The sequence below is a fragment of the Lithobates pipiens genome, unplaced genomic scaffold (genome assembly GCF_037356315.1).
Source record: "Lithobates pipiens isolate NorthernLeopardFrog02 unplaced genomic scaffold, aLitPip1_a1.2 Scaffold_16, whole genome shotgun sequence".
In the NCBI taxonomy this organism is placed as follows: domain Eukaryota; kingdom Metazoa; phylum Chordata; class Amphibia; order Anura; family Ranidae; genus Lithobates; species Lithobates pipiens.
In genome coordinates, this window is record NW_027507748.1 from 249,414,076 (window position 1) to 249,430,799 (window position 16,724).

At 46.8% G+C, this 16,724-nt stretch overlaps 1 protein-coding gene across 3 annotated transcripts in view; it reads right to left on the minus strand.

The window, feature by feature from the left end:
- Positions 1-16,724, minus strand: part of LRRN2 (leucine rich repeat neuronal 2) — a 125,563-nt gene that overhangs the window by 65,601 nt on the left and 43,238 nt on the right. The window contains exon 2 of one of the 3 annotated variants that reach the window (XM_077481281.1): positions 14,951-15,108. The exons of the other annotated variants lie outside the window; for them this stretch is intronic. The gene's annotated coding sequence lies outside the window, so the exon portion shown is untranslated. The remainder of the gene's footprint in view (positions 1-14,950; positions 15,109-16,724) is intronic. 3 annotated transcript variants of the gene reach the window in all.

A 16,724-nucleotide genomic window follows, 5' to 3' on the forward strand; every position in this document is an offset into this window, starting at 1 on the left:
GCATGCTTGGCCAATCATGAGCCAGCAATGCACTGCGCCATCGCAGTGCATTGTGGGCCGTGAGCGCCACACGAATTTGGCGCGAACGGACCAAAATGTTCGGACTTCGCCGAACGGACGAACAGCCAATGTTCGAGTCGAACGTACGTTCGACTCGAACACGAAGCTCATCCCTACTGGCAACCATTCAATGGTATTCCCTATATTGTAGGGATAGAGAGGGTAAAAAAGGAGGAGGGTTATGCCTTTATATCAAATATGATGTACAAGTGAATGTGAGAGAATTTCCCATCAGTGGGAAAGCAAGCAAGGAGAGGAGCGGGACTTTTTGGATTATTCACATCCCTGACTAGGTACAGCCCTTTGCCAGACAAACAAGAATTACTGCAAGGAAGGCTCCTTGTCACACATGATATAGCAGTCATCTTTTCTTAACCATCTATCCTGTAAACAACGGAGACAGACCTTTCTCCATAAATTTTGGGACACCTCTCCAAAAGTTTTGGGACACATCTGCAAGGATCGTTTTTTTGGCTGTCTGCTGATATTTTAAGCTCTATTGACTCACGGAACGTATGCTCTGGTGGGTCCAAGCTATCTAGTAAGCTCACATCTTCACTGGTGGTGGTCTTGTCACATTGATGATTGCCAGACACTTTGTTTTTTTGGTCGTTTGAAGAGTGTGCAAACTTCTGACCAATCATTTGGGACTTTTGGCACAATCTTTAATGGACTTTTTCACCTAAATAATCCTTTTTGCTACCTAATTTTCGTTTTGTAGTCTTTTGCTTCAATGTTGAAATCTGTTTTTGGACAGCTTAGTTTATGTTTATTTTATTTTATGTTCATCTATGTGTGATCCTAGTGTTATTACATTAGTCACTTTTTTTATTGTTTATCAATTTTCTCTGTCACCTTCTTATTACAATATTGGTTGCCAGTACTTGTCACTACTTAGTGTGTCATAAGATTGGTTGCTATTATTTGCCACTATCTACTAGCACCCGTCACTATTTAGTGTGCCTTTTTCACACATGATAGCACTAACATTTGTCTAGCTATGTTATTGTTTTAATCATTTTAAGCACTACACTCTATACAGCCAATGTGAGAGATAACATCACTAAGGGAGCAAGGGAGGAGGTGGACCTCCTATCATAATTTGGATTAGCGGTAAGGATGGGAAGTGTCATCATAATGGTGGATTTTAATTATCCAAACATAGACTGGGTGGAAGGAACTGCATATTCATTTAAGGCTCGCCAGTTCCAAAATGTCTTGCAGGACAATTTCATGGGTCAGATGGTAAATGCACCAACTAGAAACAAAGCGTCACACTACTAGGAAACATAAGGGGAATACAAAGACACTGAATTTCAAAAGAGCCAACTTCCCTAAACTACGAGCCTTGCTAGAAGATACTAATTGGGATAAATACTTAGGAACAAAAAACACGGAAGAGAAATGGGTATGCTTTAAGAGCATAGTAAATAAGGGCATTAGCCAGTGCATCCCAATGGGAAATAAATTTAAAAGAGCTAATAAAAGTACTGAATGGCTTAACTCAAATGTAAAAATGCATATAAAAGCAAAGGAGAAGGCCTTCAAAAAATGCAAGGCTGAGAGATCATCATCAGCATTTCAACTTTCCAAAGAATGTGACAACAAATGTAAGGGGGCAATCAGGGTGGCTAAGATAGAACACAAAAGGCACATATCGGAGAAGAGTAAGAAAAATCACAAGAAATTCTTTAAGTACATGAATAGTAAAAAAAGGGAGGTCGGATCATATTGGTCCCATAAAGAATGATAAAGAAAATCTGGTTACTAAGGATGGAGAGATGGCGAAGGTATTGAATGTATTCTTCTCCTCAGTCTTCATGAGGGAATCGAGGGGCGTCAGTAACCAAAACTGCAATGTTTCTCCTCATGGCACACCACAGGAAGCACCCTCATGGCTAACAGAGGACAGAATTAGAAATAGAAAAGTTAAGATTAATAAGTCACCGGGACCAGATGGTTTGCACCCGAGGGTCCTTAGGGAACTTAGTTAAGTAATTGCCAGACCATTGTTCCTAATTTTTGGGAACAGTCTACGGACTGGAATGGTACCAGATGATTGGAGTAAAAGCCAATAGTGATGGACGAACTTTGGATGGGACGTTTCGCAAACGCGAACTGAGAACGCGGCAAAAAGTTTGCGAACCGCAAAGTTCCTGGCGGGCCCCATTGACTTTAATGGCAGGGGAACCTTAAAAACCTACAGGTCATATTTTCAGCCACAAAATACTTACTAGCTGTGCACACATAGTCCCACAACATGGACACTGACATAACAAAAGTATTAAGTGAATCTGGGATCGACAATGACAAGCATTCTTTTTTTATCTGTGAAATTTAGACAATTCAGGAGCGCATGAAGGCCATGGAGGAGAGGCAAGGTCAGGCCAGGCTATGAAGGGGATGCAGGAGATGATCAGTGCCACAGTCAGGGCAGCGCAGTCCTGTGCCAGTGTCCCAGTGTGCCAACCTGTGCTTGAGCCCCTCCCTCTGCCCGGCCCTTACCCCACCTATGCAGGGCTCCACTGCGGTGGTCCGGACGTGCCAGTCCAGTGCTGATCCTCAGCCATGGTGCTGGCACTGCCTGCTGATTGGCTTCTCCGCTGCTATCTCCCTCACTGTCTGAAACCAGCACTGCGATAGAGACTGAGCACTGACACCAGCACCGTGATAGAGAGCACTGACACCAGCACCGAGATAGAGAGCACTGACACCAGCAACGAGATAGAGAGCACTGATACCAGCACTGTGATAGAGAGCACTGACACCAGCACCGTGATAGAGAGCACTGACCCCAGCACCGTGATAGAGAGCACTGACACCAGCATCGTGATAGAGAGAACTGGCACCAGCACCGAGATAGAGAGCACTGACACCAGCACCGTGATAGAGAGCACTGACACCAGCACCGTGATAGAGAGCACTGAGACCACACCAGCACCGTGATAGAGAGCACTGAGACCACACCAGCACTGAGATAAAGAGCACTGACACCACACCAGCATCGAGATAGAGAGAGAGCACTGACAATAGCACCGAGATAGAGAGCACTGACACCAGCACCGATATAGAGAGAGAGCACTGACACCAGCACCGAGATTGAGAGCACTGACACCACACCAGCACCGTGATAGAGAGCACTGACACCAGCACCGTGATAGAGAGCACTGAGACCACACCAGCACCGTGATAGAGAGCACTGAGACCACACCAGCATTGAGATAGAGAGCACTGACACCACACCAGCACCAAGATAGAGAGAGAGCACTGACACCAGCACCGAGATAGAGAGCACTGACAGCAGCACTGATACCAGCAACTTGCTGTGGGACCCAAAAATATGACACCGCTCAACCTCTTCAAACAGGAGGGTATGGGCATATGGTACGGTGTGCTTTTTTTATACAAGGACGTGAGCCAAAGGTAGAAAAAAGGTCAGTGTGCTTGATTAAATAAATCATTTATAGAGTTATGCATATACATGGTCTACTGGTCACATGTGTTGAATTCCTCCGAGATCCATGCCTCATTCATTTTTATAAATGTGAGGTAGTCAATACTGTCCTGAACTACGCGAGTGCGCTTATTGGTCATGATCCCCCCTGCTGGGCTGAACGTCCTTTCGGACAGGACACTGGACGAGGGGCAAGCCAACAGTTCCATTGCAAATTGGGCAAGCTCTGGCCAGAGGTCAAGCCTGCCCACCCAGTAGTCCAGGGGTTCATCACTCCTAAGAGCGTCCACATCGGCCGTTAATCCGGATGACACCTGTCGATGGGTCGGCTAAAAGAATGACCTCATATCAGAAATCACCAACACATCTTCAAACCGCCTTCTTCTTGCAGGCGCTGTTGGATTGGTACCCACAACTCTTTCTCTGAGAGTGGGAATTCCTCCTCTGCCAGCGCACGCAAAAGCAAAATGCAGAATTTCTCGAAGCAAGGGCTGGAAGTGCTCCATTCTGACAGCCCTCTGTGACGGTGGTAAAATTGCTGCCATTTTGTGTTTTTACCGGGGGTCTAAGTACGTTGCCACCCAGTACTGGTCCTTGACCTTTATGCTTTTTATACGGGGGTCCCTGTTAAAACACTGGAGCACGAAGGCCCCCATTTGCACTAAACTGGAAACGGTGTGGTGGCCTGGCTCCTGCTCATCATCCAGGATAATGTTGTCCTCCTCGTTCTCCTCTCTCCATCCACGCACAACAACAGGGATCCCAGAAAGGTTTAAAGCATGCTCTTCTTGCTCCTCCTCATCCGCCCTGGCACCATCCTCCTCTGACTCCTCTTCAGAATCCTGTTGTTGACTTGTTTCAGATAGATTAGTCCCCTCAGGAATTCATCCAGCATTGCGACTTCCTCTTCTCCCTGCTCCTCCACGGCTTGATCAATGACACGACGCAATGCACGCTCCATAAAGAAGGCATAAAGTACCATGTCACTGTTGGCACCATGGCTGCGACTGACCAGTTTGGTGATCTCATCAAATGGCCGCAGAAGTCTGCATGCGTCACACATGAGCAGCCACTGGTGCGGTGAAAAAAACCAAGCTCCCCAGAACTTGCCTTGTGATTATGGGCCCTCGCATTTGGGGGAACGGTGCTCTTTGTGAGATGTATGCCTGGGGTCCACTGAGGTGGTGTTACTTGGATTCGGGTCCGTGCCCCCCCCCCCAAGACATACAGACTCTGGATATGTAAATGCAATGTTAGCAATAGACTGAATCACACTATTGGGACACAAACTCTTAGATGCTAATATCATCACCTCCAGCCATCCTGACTGTCTTGTATAATGTAAATGAGTCTAGTCTGGCTTGACACAGATTCTAAAGAGTATTTCACCTATTGTTGTTTTGTTGTTTGTGCTAATTAACCTGCAATTGAATTATTAGTCAGCTAGGAGCCAAAAAGTCTTATCCCTCAGTCAACTAGCCTGAGTGTTGATTTAGATAATTAGCTCATGCTAATTAGGTTAGGGTTTAGTCACCCCGCTGTATATATTTTGTATGAGATCTCAAATAAAGGATTCCTGATGTACTCCTAAGACTGGTGTCGTCTAGTGCTTGGGGGTTCCTATAGCCAGATCCATTGGACTTGTGTTCCAGGACTTAGGAAGCGGTATATAGACAGAAGCACTCAATCGGAGTGTGGGATTGGTTCTGTTGCATTGGTGGCAGCAGTAGGATGCTTCCTGCAGTCTAGGACATCCAAACCTCCACTGGGATCCAAGATCAGGATAGCAGACTTAAGTCACCCCAGTGGAGATATGGACCTGGCATCAGAGTTCCCGGGGCTGCTGCGGATCGTCCTTTCAGCATACACCAGGACTGTGTCTGAGGATGAATACCTGGCACTCAGGCAGCAGATTCGGGTGGAGCTCTGGATTGGAGCCCTCCAGCTCACTGGTATAAAACAGGGCAAGTGCTTTCCAACCCAAGAGCAACGGGCCAGTGACCAACGGGCATTGCGGATGGCATTCCTGGGAGAGCGGCCCCAGGAGCCGATGGGTGACTGAGTTGGACAGGCTGGTCCAGCAGGAGATAGAGCTGGACAATCATTATCAGGCTCTGCAATAGCACTCAGAGCAGGGATATTTAGGGAAGAATGCTCTCCGGAGGGATATGACTTTGGAGACCCTGGACTGCTGTGGGAGAGCCTTACAGATCGTTTTGTGTTTGGCGATGAAGGGGAACCTACCCTTGAGAACCTGCAGAGAGGCTATGCTCGGTCTTGCAGGGGTCTCAGAGCTTAAACCTGATCTGGACCATTTGTTAAGGAAGGAACAGCATCTGGAAAGGGCATACAGGAAACTGTTAGAACACGTTCAACAGCATGCCAGAGAATCGTCAGTGGACTTGTCGTCCCCAAACCTGAAGTTCTGACAACAGGGCAGAGTTCTGCTAACTTCTGCCCAGCACCAACAGTGGCTTCAGCCTTCTTGGGAGAAGAAGTAGTCGGCCTTTCTCCCACAACACTGACATGTAATTTTCTGCCAGCGGCATCTATGGAGTTACAACAAACTTCTCCAGCTGAGGATCTGGTAACTGAACAGAGGGTCCAAGACCTCTGTCCCACACTTTTAGCAATTCCAGAGACTGAGGATTTAATAGAAGTTTCTGTAGAGGAGGAACCACCTTGCAAACCCCCAGCAGAAGTGCTGGCAACCAGACAGAGGGTCCAAGACCTCTGCCCCACACCTGCCACAATTCGGGAGACCCAGGGTGAGGAGGTGGCAGTCTATCACGTACTGCAGATCAGGATCCAAGGAGAGAATGCAGTCGTCACCGCACAACTGCAGCTTGATCTGGTGTCGTGGATGGGCCTGTGATCTCCACTAACAGAACACCAGCAGAAGTGCTGGAAACTGGGCAGAGTGCTACCAACCTCTGCCCAGCACCGGCAACAACTTTGGAGTTCCAGGGAGCTGGGGCAGTCAGCCTCTCTCCACAACCGCTGGAGCAGATGATGTAGGGAAGCTCCTACGCCCAGCTGAACTGCTGGCAATGGAACAGAAAGCTGCTGGCCTCTGCCCACAACAAACAGTGGACAGATTTCCTGTAAAGGTGGATGGGACTTCAGTCTCCACCTGTATACCCCAGGGATTCTGGGCGATAGGCCCAGATGCCCAACAGTATGACGGACTGAGCCCAACCACCCTGTCTTCTCTCCTGCGGCTAAAGGGACTCTAGGGGGAAGGACCGGTCCACACCTCTCCCCAGCATCAGGCATGTTCTCTGAGTGAGGCAGAGGTTGGCTGGGTGAGGAATACTCTGTTTGGGACACTTTATCTGGGGTACTGTGTGGATACCAGCATTAGAGGACTGGATCCCCTGACTAACTTCGGAATCAACCCGTCTGGAGTCTCCTCCTGTGTTAGTCTCCTGCCGAAAGGGGAGAAATGTGACAGACCTAGCTGGGACCGAGGCTCTTGGAGGGGACTGAATGCGAGCCTCTTGCCTTGTGATTATGGGCCCTCGCATTTGGGGGAACGGTGCTCTTTGTGATCTGTATGCCTGGGGACCCCTGAGGTGGTGTTACTTGGATTCGGGTCCGTGCCCCCCCCCCCCTCCCAAGACATACAGACTCTGGATATGTAAATGCCATGTTAGCAATAGACTGAATCTATTGGGACACAAACTCTTAGATGCTAATATCATCACCTCCAGCCATCCTGACTGTCTTGTATAATGTAAATGAGTCTAGCCTGGCTTGACACAGATTCTAAAGAGTATTTCACCTATTGTTGTTTTTTTGTTTGTGCTAATTAACCTGCAATTGAATTATTAGTCAGCTAGGAGCTGAAAAGTCTTATCCCTCAGTCAACTAGCCTGAGTGTTGATTTAGATAATTAGCTCATGCTAATTAGGTTAGGTTTTAGTCACCCCGCTGTATATATTTTGTGTGAGATCTCAAATAAAGGATTCCTGATGTACTCCTAAGACTGGTGTCGTCTAGTGCTTGGGGGTTCCTATAGCCAGATCCATTGGACTTGTGTTCCAGGACTTAGGAAGCGGTATATAGACGGAAGCACTCAATCGGAATCTGGTATTGGTTTCGTCGCACAGCCTATCAAGCATATAGAAGGTTGACTAATAAATAAGACGTCTGACCGGCAGATTGTGTGGCTGCTGAATGTCAGCAAGGCGAGCCATGGCCATGTAAGATCTTCTAAAATGGGCCGAGATTTTCCTTGCCTGCCGCAAGATGTCCTGGACTCCAGGGTATTGGACAACGAATCGCTGCACGACCAAGTTTAAGACGTGCACCATGCATGGCACGCGTGTAATTTTGCCCTGTTTCAATGCGCTAAGCAGATTGGCACCGTTGTCACACACCACTTTACCAACTGTCAAATTTAGCGGTGTTAGCCACTGATCTGCCTGTGAACGCAAAGCTGAAAGGAGTGCAGGGCCAGTGTGGCTCTTGGCTTCCAGGCACAACAGACGCAGCACAACATGGCAACGTCTCACCTGGCATGTCGAATAGGTTCTGGGGATCTTAGGCAGCGCAGCGGAAGAGACGCTAGCAGCGGAGAGGGAGGAGGATGGAGTAGGAGGAGGAGGAGAAGAAGAGGCAGGCCTGCATGCAATCCGTGGCGGTAAAACCAAATCTACATGGGTGCCACGGGTTACATGCTTGACGGCTGTCAGAAGGTTCACCCAGTGGGCAGTAAAAGTTATATACCTTCCCTGCCCGTGTTTGCTAGACCACGTGTCTGTGGTCAGATGTATCTTGGCACAGACACTGTGTGCCAGAGATACATTCACTTGCCGCTGAACATGGCCATATAGCTTTGGGATGCCCTTCTGTGAAAAATACTTCCTTCCTGGGACCTTCCATTGTGGTGTTCCAATGGCCAAAAATTTTCGAAAGGCCTCCGAATCCACCAGTTTATATGGCAGTAGTTGGCGGGCTATCAGTGCTGACAAGCCAGCCGTCAACCGTTGAGCAAGAAGGTTATCCAGCGTCATAATTTTTTTACGCTCGAACATTTGGCCCATGGAAGCCTGCCTTTTTGCAGAAAAACGTGAGGACGGCATGATGGACGGTGGAGTGGAGGACAATTGTGAGGAGAGAGGAGAAGGAGAAGTAGAAGACGAGGCTGGACAGCGAGAGCCTGGAGTGTGGCTTTGTGGGTTCCTTTGCTCCCACTGGGCTCGGTAATGGCAGCTCATGTGCCTTCTTCATCCCTAGGTGAGTGTTGGGCTTACCGCGACTTATGCGTTGAAAAAGCACACACTGCGGAGCCATGTGCTGGCATCCTGGGAGCGCCAGATGTGACCGTACATGGTCGATGACTCGCTCCTGATACATTAGCAGTCTGCTTTGTCCCTCCTGTGCAATCTAAGTTCCGCCTGCTTCTCCTCCCTATCTGCTGGTCCATATCTCCCTCTGAACTCTCCTCCTCTTCCTCTCTTGTGGGCACCCACGTGACACCACTAGACACGTCATCATCGACGTCACCTTCCCCACCACTATAATTAGAGATCTCGGAGTAGGCAGCAACAGCGGGGAACAACCTCCTTAGGCTGATCTGGGTACTGTCATCAGACTGCTGGCAGTTGTTGCTACCTCCTCTTCCTGATCCAATGCCAAGAGTGGCTGCGCATCGGAAATGTCTTGTGTTGGATTGGAAAATAATTCCCGTGACTCAAGCGGAAGGTCTATGGTGGTGGTGGTGTTGGTGGTAGTGTCTTTGGGGGTGCACACAGCAGAGCGTGAAGAGGGTGCAGATCGAGAGGATGAGGAGGGTGCAGAAGAGTAAGCCCACGTACACACGGTCGGAGATTTTGCCAACCAAATCCGTCAGATTTTGTCCGTCGGATTTAGTCCGACGGATTGTGTCCGAAACTGTTGCATACACACGGTCTGGCCAAGTTGGCGAAAAATCCGATCTTTCAGAACGTGATGACGTAATTTCGTTACGATGAGACTACATTCAGGCTAGTAGCCAATAGCTTTGATGTAGGAATTTGATCTGAGCGTGCGTGGCACTTGGTCCGATCAAAATGCTCTACACATGATCGAATTAGGTCCGACCGGCCCAGTTGGTCGGGAAATATTTCCAACATGTTGGAAAATTGGGTCCGACGGAGATTCGGATGGAATCAGTCCGATGCATACCACACACAGTCGGATTATCTGACGACACGGTCCGATAAGACGCATTCCGACGGATTCTCCGACCGTGTGTACAGGGCATAAGGCTGAGTGAGCCACTCAACCAAGTCTGGTGCGTCCTTTGACGTAATCGCACGCACCTTCTGCAATTTGCCACTTTGGCTCAAGTCTGTTGCTCCTGCCCTACCCCTACCACCCCTGCGGAAGGGCCTGCCTCTTCCTCTGCCTGTCATTTTTTAAATGACCTTGTGACAAAAGTGTCTAGAGAAGTACAGTATGTATGTGGAAGAAGGTATATAACACCCCGCTTCAATCTGTTGTTTTTGGGGGCCACTAGTCTATCACACCAGTTATAATACTTTTTTTTATTGCGTTTGTCACTCTTTGTAGTATCGCCGCAGAACCGCGCAGCAGTCACAATGCTGCACAGTGGAAATGCACTATACTATGCTTTCTATATGTGCAAGTATTTTATACGTGTATTACACCCCTATATACTGCACACCAAATAGTAACTGATAAAAGACTGCTGCAGAATAGGGCAGCAGTCAGCAGCAGTGCACCAGCACCCTATATATCGTGGACCTAGTAGCTAGTGATTTGCAGACTGTCCCTCAGTCCCTACACTGATAAAAGACAGCTGCAGAATCGGTCAGCACTCAGCTCAGCAGTCAAGTATAATAGGCTTTCTAGATTTGAATGAAAGTATATTATACGTGTACAACCCTATATACTGTACACCTATACCAGTCCTTAATAGGACCTTTGTGGACCTAATAGTAATAGCTAGTGATTAAACTGACTGTCCCTGCTCCACACAGCGTCCTGTCCCTACACTGACAAAAGACAGCTGCAGAATCGGTCAGCAGTGCACTCAGCAATCAGCAGCACAGCAGTCAGCAGCAGTGCACCAGAACCCTATATACTGTACACCTATACCAGTCCTTAAAAGGACTTTTGTGGACTTAATAGCTAGTGATTTGTGTCACTACAGTCTGTCCCTGCTCCACACAGCAACCTCTCCCTACACTGACAAAAGACAGAATGTAAACTGGCCGCCAGATCAGGTCTATTTATAAGGTAGGGGGAATGTCCAATTGTCCATGTGCTGAAATGTCTCAATTGGCGGTCCTGTACCCCATGATGGATGTGTCAACATGGGTCAAAGTTCTTTCACAATGTAAATGCATATGTCCGCCGCGCGAACAGCGCCAGAAGTCTGCCGGTTTGGCGAATCGCAAACACGCAAAATTTGCCGCAAACCGACCGCTGGGCGAACCGAAAGGCCATCCCTAAAAGCCAATTTAGCACCAATATTTAAAAAAGGGTCACGATACATTCCTGGGAATTACAGACCAGTTAGTCTAACATCAATTATATGCAAGCTCTTGGAGGGGATGATAAGGGACTATAAGCAAGATTTTATTAATAACAACAGTATCATTAGCAGTAATCAGCATGGATTCCTGAAGAATTGTTCTTGCCAAACCAATCTATTAACCTTCTAAGAGGAGGTGTGCTGCCATCTAGATAAAGGAAGGCCCGTAGATGTGGTGTATCTGGATTTGCAAAAGCATCTGATATAGTACCCAATAAAGGTTTACTGTACAAAGTAAGGTCCATTGGTATGGACCACAGGGTGATTACATGGATTGAAAACTGGCTACAGGAGCGAGTTTAGAGGGTAGTGATAAATGAGGAGTACTCGGAATGGTCCGGAGTGGAAAATGGGGTCCCCCAGGGTTCTGTTCTCAGACCAATCCTATTCAATTTATTCATAAATGACCTGGAGGATGGGATAAAGAGTTCAATCTCTGTATTTGCGGACGATACTAAGCTAAGCAGGGCAATAACTTTTCCGCAGGATGTGGAAACCTTGCAAGAAGATCTGAACAAATTAATGGGGTGGACTACTACATGGCAAATGAGGTTTAATGTGGAAAAATGTAAAATAATGCATTTGGGTGGTAAAAATATGAATGCAATATACTCACTAGGGGGAGAACCTCTGGGGGAATCTAGGATGGAAAAAGACCTGGGGATCCTGGTAGATGACAGGCTCAGCAATGGCATGCAATGCCAAGCTGCTGTAAGCAAAGCAAACAGAATATTGGCATGCATTAAAAAGGGGATTAACTCCAGAGATAAAACAATAATTCTCCCACTCTACAAAATTATGGCCCGGCCACACCTGGAGTATACAGTCCAGTTCTAGGCACAAGTCCTCAGGAAGGATGTGCTGGAACTTGAGTGAGTCCAGAGAAGGGCAACAAAACTAATAAAGGGACTGGCGGACATTAGTTATGAGGAAAGGTTGTGAGCACTGAACATCTCTGGAGAAGAGATGCTTGAGAGGGGATATGATTTCAATGTACAAATATCGTACTGGTGTCCCTACAATAGGGATAAAACTTCTGCTTAAGGGAATTTAATAAGACACGCAGCCAGTCACTAAAATTTGAAGAAAATCGGTTTAATCTCAAACTGCGTAGATAGTATATAGAGGGGGTGGATGGTATTAGTATATACAGAAAGGAAGGTGGATGAATACAGCTACATATACACCCACCTTCCTTCCTGTATATATATACATATATATATATATATATATATATATATATATATATATATATATATATATATATATACATACAGTGCCTTGCGAAAGTATTTGGCCCCTTTGAACTTTTCAACCTTTTGCCACATTTCAGGCTTCAAACATAAAGACATAAAATATTAATTTTTTGTGAAGAATCACCAACAAGTGGGACACAATTGTGAAGTGGAACGAAATCTATTGGATATTTTAAACTTTTTTAGCAAATAAAAAACTAAAAAGTGGTGCGTGCAAAATTATTCGGCCCCTTTAATTTCAGTGCAGCAAACTCACTCCAGAAGTTCAGCGAGGATCTCTGAATGATCCAATGTTGTCCTAAATGACTGATGGTGATAAATAGAATCCACCTGTGTGTAATCAAGTCTCTGTATAAATTTACCTGCTCTGTGATAGTCTCAGGGTTCTGTTGAAAGCGCAGAAAGCATCATGAAGACCAAGGAACACACCAGGCAGGTCCGTAATACTGTTGTGGAGAAGTTTAAAGCCGGATTTGGATACAAAAAGATGTCCCAAGCTTTAAACATCCCAAGGAGCACCGTGCAAGCGATCATTTTGAAATGGAAGCAGTATCAGACCACTGCAAATTTACCAAGACCTGGCCGTCCCTCTAAACTTTCAGCTCAGACAAGGAGAAGACTGATCAGAGATGCAGCTAAGAGGCCCATGATCACTCTGGATGAACTGCAGAGAACTACAGCTGAGGTGGGAGAGTCTGTCCATAGGACAACAATCAGTCGTACACTGCACAAATCTGGCCTTTATGGAAGAGTGGCAAGAAGAAAGCCATTTCTCAAAGATATCCATAAAAAGTCTCGTCTAAAGTTTGCCACAAGCCACCTGGGAGACACACTAAACATGTGGAAGAAGGTGCTCTGGTCAGATGAAACCAAAATCCAACTTTTTGCCCACAATGCAAAAAGATATGTTTGGTGTAAAAGCAACACAGCTCATCACCCTCAACACACCATCCCCACTGTCAAACATGGGGGTGGCAGCATCATGGTTTGGGTCTGCTTTTCTTCAGCAGGGACAGGGAAGATGGTTAAAATTGAGGGGAAGATGGATGCAGCCAAATACAGGACCATCCTGGATGAAAACCTGTTGGAGTCTGCAAAAGACCTGAAAATGGGACGGAGATTTATCTTCCAACAAGACAATGATCCCAAACATACAGCAAAATCTACAAAGGAATGGTTTACAAATAAACGTATACAGGTGTTAAAATGGCCAAGTCAAAGTCCAGACCTGAATCCAATCGAGAATCTGTGGAAAGAGCTGAAAACTGATGTTCACAAACGCTCTCCATCCAACCTCACTGAGTTCGAGCTGTTTTGCAAGGAAGAATGGGCAAGAATTTCCATGTGCAAAACTGATAGAGACATACCCCAAGCGACTTTCAGCTGTAATCGCAGCAAAAGGTGGCTCTACAAAGTATTAACGCAAGGGGGCCGAATAATTTTGCACGCCCCACTTTTCATTTTTTTATTAGTTAAAAAAGTTTCAAAAATCCAATAGATTTCGTTCCACTTCACAATTGTGTCCCATTTGTTGGTGATTCTTTTATATATATATATATATATATATATATATATATATATATATATATATAGTAACAGGACAGGTGATGAATATCTGCAGTCAGTGATGATGGAGGAAGGTCTATATACAGGAAGGAAGAAGGTGGGTGTATATAGCTGTATACACTACACAGGACAGATGATGTAGTGGCTCACTTCAGTCATGATGATGCCCTGTCTCTCTCTCCTTGGGGCCGATCTCTGTAAATACATGTACCCTCCAGCCGCACGATCAGTCACCCCCTGGGCCCAGTCTGCACTGCTACTGACTCAGGTGGAGTGGAGAGAGAAGTGGGCAAGTGTGTGTGGAGCGGAGGGATGGCTGTCAGTGACTGATACCAGCTTTCTAAGGTCTGATGCACTTCTGTTTAGCTTCCCGGATGTCCAGTCCAGCTGAGAATCAGAGAGGCGCTGCTCAGGCCTTACTCTGCTTTCATTCCATCACAGTCCACACAGCGAGTGGTGGGAAACTGGAAGTGAGGCCACTGTTCCACACAAAGCACTGTCCTCTGGACCACGCCAATGCCAAATAAGCACAGGTGCCTCAGGAGAAATCATAGAGTGGAAGTTTTCGTGGGCGCATCGCTTGCTCCCAGAACACACTCTAAAGACAGCCCAATCAAGATTCTCAGCCGCAATTAGCTGATTGCAACCATGTCAAGCTTCCCATAGACAGCTGTGTGTCCGGCATCCGAACACACTTAAAGGACCACTTTTTTTCACGACTAGCTTTAAGGGGGGAATCGGGCGGTGTGTACATGAGCGAAAGTTCCTGTCTGGTCCCACTTAAAATTGTCCTATGTTGATGAGAGAGTCGGATGAAAGACATCTTACTTATATCTGGCCAAACACAGGAGTCAATGTACCATCGACAGTAGGAATCACTATGTGTTTCACCAAAGACTTCCTCATGGGATCCTAATGGTACTGGGAGATGTAATATAATTAATATACAAACTTACATAATTTTAGGCACATATACAATATACATGTATCGCAGAAATTAAATTTCTAGTGAGAATTATATATACAGAAAATAACATAACATTTATTTCCCAACAATTGAGTACTCACTTATAAAAATGAAGCCAAGATAAGAGCCTTGGAATATAGTAATCCACAACAATAGGTGAGAGAGAGAGGAGGCAGCGCACATCCAGAGAAGTGGAAAAGGAAAGGTACATCTGGGCCAGTGCGGCCAAGAGAGAGGCTACCAGTGGTGTAGCTACTACCTAGCAGGTAAACAAAGTAGCAGGTTAACAAAATAGTCATGCTTTGTGGCAAAACACGTAGCGATTTTCACTGGTATCTTTTTTGTTTTTTCACTGGTGATGACACATTGACTCCTGTGTTTGGCCAGATATAAGGAAGATGTCTTTCATCTGACTACCTCATCCACGTAAAGCAATTTTAAGTGGGCCAACCAGAATGTTTTTTTCATATTAGCCAATTAGTCTTTGGGAGAATGCTTTATAGATTGCACATATCTTTGGTGACATGTTAATTATGGGATTTTAACCATGTTGTTTAAATAAATGTTGTATACTTTTACATAGATTTGAGAACTCCTATTTTTTCTAATTGGGATTACAGTTGGTAACCGTTATGCCGCGTACACATGATCAGACTATCCGGAGGACTTGCCCACACACAAACAATCCGCCGGACTTTTGGCAGGGGTCCACCGCACTTTCCAAATGAATGGACTTGCCCACACATGTAATTTTGAACGTGATTTCAGGTACGACGGGACTAGCGAAGGAAGTCAATGTCGCTGCCTCCATCGGCGAGATTGACACCTTTCTAGCCCCGTTGCCTGGTATGGATTTTAAGGGTAACCCTATGCCGAAAAAACATTGTGGGGGTCCCCCTAAAGTCCATACCAGACCCTTATCCGAGCAGGCAGCCCGGCAGGTCAGGAAAGGGGGTGGGGGCGACCGACCAGGGGTCTTCTTCCGACTTCGGGGGTCTTCTTCCGACTTCCGCTCTTTGGTTCTCCGCTATCTTCTTCCAGCTCTTTTACTAGCGTTGGCCGGGCTTCTCGCTCCCTGTCGCCGCCGCCTTCTTCTTCTTCCTTCTTCTTCTTCCTTCCGATGTTGACACAACGCTCTCTCTGGCTGTAATGCCAGGGACACGTTGCATGGCGACTTATATAGGCATAAGGGGCAGGGTCACTGGGTGATGTCCCCCAGTGACCCCGCCCCTTATGCCTATGAAAGTCGCAGCGAAACCTGTCCCCAGAAAATTACAGCTGGAGAGAGCGTCCTGTCAACATCGAAAGGAAGAGGAAGAAGAAGAAGAAGGCGGTGGTGACGGCGAACAAGAAGACCGGGCCAATGCTAGTAGAAGAGCTGGAAGATAGCGGAGGAGCCCGGCAGAAGAACGGAAAAGCGGAAGTCTAAAAAGACCCCCGAAGTCGGAAGAAGACCCCCAGTCGGCAACGTGGACGAACGAGAAAGCCAGGCTCCTCCTCTAGCAAAAGAGGGGCAAACGAGTAGAAGATAGCGGAGGAGCCCCACGAGAAGACCCCCGAAGTCAGAAGAAGACCCCCGGAGCTGCCTAATAAACTACTTTAAAAACCTGTGTTGTGTGTTTTTTTATTTACACTTTTCCCCCAGGTGAATGGGTAGGGGTACGATGTACCCCATACTCATTCGCATAGGGTGGGGGGCCGGGATCTGGGAGCCTCCTTATTAAAGGGGTTCCCGGATTCTGATAAGCCCCCCGCCCGCAGACCCCAACAACCAACGGTCAGGGTTGTCAAGAAGAGGTCCTTGTCCTCATCAACATGGGGACAAGATGCTTTGGTACCCACTCCCCCATGTTGAGGGCACGCGGCCTGGTATGG